We start from the raw sequence: 6,299 nt of genomic DNA on the forward strand, positions 1-6,299 counted from the left end.
TTTTTACCTAAGTGGAAAAAGTATTTACATGAAGCTAAAAGGGGCATGTTACATAATCTTGACACGTAAGTTGATATATTTTATTATTTGATAGAAATAAATAATGAGTCAATATCCTAAAAATAAAACTATAGAATATAATTATGAACTTGGGTTAATGAAAATAATTACACTACTTTTGATATTTTCCTAAACAATTAGGTCATGCTTAGAACTTTAAAAAATTTTGTGAAAATAAAAGAAAAATACGAAGTAATTCACTTTTTCATATTTCGTTCTGAGGGAAAGTAAAAGGGAAAATAAAAAAAATTACAAATCAATGAACAAAAATATGATCTTAGATACAATTTATATTTTATTTTTTATAATTTCAAGCCACATTAAAATAATTTTTTGTTTTTAGTTGTATTTGCTATAGAAGGAAAATATAGTGTAAAATAAAATTTTTCCTTATTTTCCTTTCCTTTTCTTTTCCCATGCAAAATCTCTGGTCCAAATGGCAGGATTACTTACGGGTAAAAGTATGGAAATTGTGGATACAATGATTAGAAGAAAAATTAATATAATTTGCTTTCAAGAAACTAAGTGGATGGGGGAGAAAGTTAGAGAAATCGATAAATCAGGATTTAAACTTTGGTACACTAGAAAAGAAAAACATAATAATGGAGTAGGCATTATTATAGACAAAAACTTAAAAGATAGCGTTGTGAATGTAACTAGAGTAAGGGATAAAATTATAAAAATCAAGATGATATTAGGACAAGAGATAATAAATAACATTAGTGCTCATGCTCCTCAAGTTGGCTTAGCAGAAAATCTTAAGAGACAATTTTGGAAAGATATGGATAGATACAAGGCATACCAGGGACTAAGAAAATATTTATAAGAGGAGATCTGAATGAACACGTTAGAAGAGATAATAAAAATTATGAGATGATACATAAAGAATATGGATATGGAGACAAAAATGAGTTTAGGGAGATGATCTTAAACTTTGCTATGTCATATGAATTTAGTATAATGAATACTTGTTTTAAGAAAAGAGAAGAACACTTAATAACCTTTAAAAGTAGACAAAATAGAAGTCAAATAGATTTTTCTTTTAACTAAAAGGGTAAATCGTTTATCATACAAGGATTGTAAAGTTATTCTAGGTGAAAGTTTAACCACACAACATAGAGTCTTAGTGTTAGATATATGTATTAAAAGATGGAAGAAAAATGATAAAATAAACTAGTGTAAAAGAACTAGATGATGGAACATAAAAGGAGAAAATATAATAAAATTTAAAGATAAAATGATCAAAGATGAGGATTAGACCATAGAGGATGTGATAGATACAAATGCTCTTTGGAATAGATTAGTTAACTCTATTAAAAGGATAACAAAAGAGATTTTAGGTGAATCAAGGGGAAGATTCTCGAATAGCAAAGAGAGTTGGTAGTGAAATAAAGATGTACAAAAAATAATAAAGACAAAAAGAATTTGGTATACAACGTGGTAAAAATGTAGAAACAAAGATAACTTTGAAAAATATAAGAAGACAAGAAAAGATGCTAAAAAGGCCATTAGTGAAACTAAATATAGATCATTTGATAATTTGTATGATAGATTAGGTATAAAAGAAGGGGAAAGAGATATATTTAAACGTGCTAAAATTAGAAAAATGAAGAGCAAGGACTTAGGAAATGTAAAATGTATAAAAAGTGATGATGATATTGTTTTGGTTAAGGACAAAGATATTAAAGAAATATGGCGAAATTATTTTAGTAAGTTGTTTAACAAAAATCAAATAGAAAGCTTAAACTTAGAATTGTCAAATGATGAAAAGACTAAAAATATAAGATTTATTCGCAAAATTAGAGTTAACGAAATTAAGTTTGCACTATAAATGATGGAAAATGGGAAAACTATGGGATCAGATAACATCCTAATTGAAGTTTTGAAATGCTTGGGTGATAACGGAATTATATGGTTAACTAATTTATTTAATACAATTGTAAAAACTAAGAAAATGCCAGATGAATTGAGGAAAAGTACGTTAATACCTATATACAAGAATAAAGGAGATATTCAAAACTGTAATAACTATCGTGAAATTAAATTTATGAGTCATACAATGAAACTGTAGGAAAGGGTAGTTGAATAAAAATTAAGGTTAGAAACGAAGATCTTAGAAAATCAATTTGGTTTTATGCTTGGGAGATCTATCACAGAAACTATTTATCTTTTAAGAAGATTAATGGAAAAGTTTAGGGAAAAGAAGAGGGACTTGCATATGATATTTATTTGTTAGGAACCTGTGAGCACCCAGATCAAAGTGACACCAAGAAATTTACGTGGTTCGATCAATAACAACCTACGTCCACGGAGCACACACCAACTATTCAATAACTCGCTAAAAATGTTACAACTCTCTCTCTCTCTCTCTCTCTCTCTCTCTCTCTCTCTCTCTCTCTCTCTCTCTCTCTTCCTCCCTTCTTCCTCTCAGCTCTCCTGAGCTTCTCTGCTCTCTCTGCACTATCTCTGTGCTGTGCTAATTCACTTTCCACAACCCTCTTTATATAGGCTTGGAATTTACATCATGATTAAATACAAAACAATCAAATTAATCACAAATTGGAAGTTTATAATCAAGAGATTAATAAAGAATAAATTCACACGTTTTCTAACTCAGCAACGCGTCGTCTCCAGCTATCTCTTGGCTCCATCTCTAACAATCTCCCACTTGGAGACAGAGACACCTCCTCAACCAGTATCATGAATAAATGATGTGCTCATAATATGTGTCTTCAAGCATGAAGACCAACTGAAGTTGAACACAACTTCAGTTCCTCTATAGTCGTCACCTTCCTATCTGCTCGATTTCTGCGGGCTAATCTGATGGCTGTCATCTTCGCAACTGGTGTAAAAATGCCGGTGTAGTCAATCCCGTCCTTCTGCTCGAAGTCTTTGACTACCAACCGAGGCTTGTACCTTCTGGAGCCGTCATGCTCTTCTTCGATTCTGTACACCCACTTATTATGAAGGCCTTTGGGCAACTTCCACGTTCTGTTGGGCGCGTGGAGAGGCGTCTTGCTCCGCAAGACACGTGGGGGCGCTTGTGGGCTTGTCTGAACTTCGTTCGAGCTCCGGCTGGCACCCTTCTCTTCGTCTTGGCGAGCTGAATATGATGGTGGCCTCAAAACATAGTTTTGATCTACTAGACAGAGCTCTGAATTTCGGGATCACTTCCAATCTAGCTTTTCTGCTCCAACCGGGCTTTGATACCACTTGTTAGGAACCTGTGAGCACCCAGATCAAAGTGACACCAAGAAATTTACGTGGTTCAGTCAATAACAACCTACATCCACAGAGCACACACCAACTATTCAATAACTCACTGAAAATGTTACAATTCTCTCTCTCTCTCTCTCTCTCTCTCTCTCTCTCTCTTCCTCCCTTCTTCCTCTCATCTCTCCTGAGCTTCTCTGCTCTCTCTGCACTCTCTCTGTGCTGTGCTAATTCACTTTCCACAACCCTCTTTATATAGGCTTGGAATTTAGATCATGATTAAATACAAAACAATCAAATTAATCACAAATTGGAAGTTTATAATCAAGAGATTAATAGAGAATAAATTCACACGTTTTCTGACTCAGCAATGCGTTGTCTTCAACTATCTCTTGGCTCCATCTCTAACATTATTGACCTTGAGAAAGCATATGATAGGATATCTAGGGAAGTTCTATGGTGGGTTTTAGAAAAAAAAAGGGTATATATATGTTGTAGGTATACCGATGTCATTAAGGATATGTACGATGGAGTAATGACTAGTATAAGGACTATAGATGGAGAAATTAGAGAATTTCCAATTACCATGGGTGTACATCAAGGATATGCTTTGAGTCCTTATCTTTTTGTTTTAATGATAGACCAATTGACTAAGAGTATTCAAAAGGAGGTTTCATGGTGTATGTTGTTTACAAATGATATTGTATTAACTGACGAAACTAAGGACGGAGTAGAGGCTGAGTTAAAATTGTGGAGAGAAGCTTTGGAATCTAGATGCTTTGGGATAAGAAAAAATGAAACAGAATATATGAAATGTAATTTTAGTAATGATAATAGGAATATTGGAGACAAAGTTAAACTTGATGATGAAGAAATAAATAGCACTTATAGATTTCGATACCTTGAATCTATTATGCAAGCTAAAGGAGAAATTGAAAATGATGTAATGCATAAAGTTAAAGCAAGTTGGGTAAAATGGAAAAGTGCTTCAAGTGTACTATGTAATCATAGAATAGTCTTAAAATTGAAAGGGAAGTTTTATAGGACAGCTATAAGACCATCTATGCTATATGGATCGGAATGTTGGGTGACGAAAAAACATAATATCCAAAAAGTAAAAGTTGCCGAGATGAGAATGTTAAGATGGATGAGTGGTATAACATTGAAAAATAAATTAAGAAATGAACATATTCGTGGTAAGTTAGGTGTAACTCTTATAAAAGATAAGATAAGGGATAGACGACTCAGATGGTATGGACACTTGCAAAGTAAGCCACATAGTGCACTTATAAGGAAGAGTGACTTAGTTACTGTGTGGGGCAGTAGAAGGGGTAGGGGTAGACATAAAATAACTTGGGAGGAGATAATGAGTAAGGATTTAATATCTTTGAATCTATCAAAAGAAATGGTCCATGATCGCATAAATTAGCGGAAAAGTATTCATATAGTTGACCCCACTTATTGGGATTAAGGTTTGGTTTTGTTGTTGTTAACTATGGTTTTTAGATCAACCACTATTTGTGAGTGCATAGAAACTTGAACTTGTGAAAAATCCTTTCTTGATCCTCATCGATAACAACATGCATCTCTTTTTAACATTTAATTAAAGGCCACATTAATGTTGGAATACCCAAATTATTTAACAATTGCTTAAAAGAAATATTGTGTCATCTAATATAACGATTTTCAGTGGAAAAATATAATCTCATTCACTAGGTAATGTAGAGGCTTGATTTGAATAGAAGAAGGTGCATGGTGGTTGGAGGTGCAAAGACAATTAGTTGGGAGGCATAGAGAGAAACCTAACTTCCTTGAAAAAAAAAAAAAATGTGTGCATAACATACATAAATATTAGAGCATATCAAAATATATAAAATATTTCAAATTCCAACCTTGTTTTGAGAAAGACAACAACAATAACAACAATAAGCATTAACTCTCTGTAGGTGGGGTTGTCTACATGAATTCTTTTTCTTCAATTCACCATCAAGAGCATTTTCCTATACTAGACTAAGGTCTATTAAATCCTTCTTCAGTTCTTCATTACCGCATTCCAAGTTATTTTTGTTTTATCGCTACCCCTTTTCATATCGAAAACAAAACTTACTCACTCCTCCTCGTAGTGCTCTACAAAGTTTGTGTTTCAAATGTCCAAATAATCTAAGTTGTCCCTCCCTTATTTTGTCTTTAACAGGTGCTATGCCTAAATTATTGCGTACATATTCGTTTTTTATTTTATCTTTTACTATTATACCACTCATCCACCTTATTATTAGAATTTCAACAACATTTACTTTTTGTACATATTATTTCTTAGTTGCCCAACATTCTAAATCATAAAAGCATATCCGACCTTATAGCCACCTTATAAATTTTTTCTTTTAATTTTAATGGTATTTTACAGTCACACAACATGCCTAATACACTTCTCAATTTTATCCAACCTATTTTGAGAAAAAAAATAAAATATATAAAAATCAATTAACAAATTATTGTTTATACCTCAGGTCTTCCAAGAATTGCTTTATTTTGTTTGCAAGTATTTAACCAATGTAATCCTTCATTTTTTTACGACAATAGTTTGACACCCATCATGAGGTAGAGACTATTAGATTGTATCATATATATTGTAATATTTTAGTTAATGGGTACTTTAGTCTTTGTATCATTATTAGGGTTAGGTTTATTCATTAGTTCAATTGGATTCAATATATATATAAATAGTATAAAGGCAAAGGCATCTTGTGTGCCTCTTATGCATCAACTCCTCTCTCTCTCTCTCTCTCTCTCTCTCTCTCTCTCTCTCTCTCTCTCTCTCTCTCTCTCTCTCTCTATCTATCTATCTTTACATCGGATCTTGAATTCTAACATGGTATTAGAGCTTTCTAAACCCTAAGTTTTGCAATCAACCTTCAGCGTCGTGTTGTTGCCTGCATGACTAGTATTGTCGCCTGCATAACCTCAGTTCTACAATCCCTCTCATCTCTTTTTGGTCCCCACAACGTCGCACCAACTCTCTGAAACTC

This window comes from Malania oleifera, chromosome 1 (assembly GCF_029873635.1).
Source record: "Malania oleifera isolate guangnan ecotype guangnan chromosome 1, ASM2987363v1, whole genome shotgun sequence".
Taxonomy (NCBI): domain Eukaryota; kingdom Viridiplantae; phylum Streptophyta; class Magnoliopsida; order Santalales; family Ximeniaceae; genus Malania; species Malania oleifera.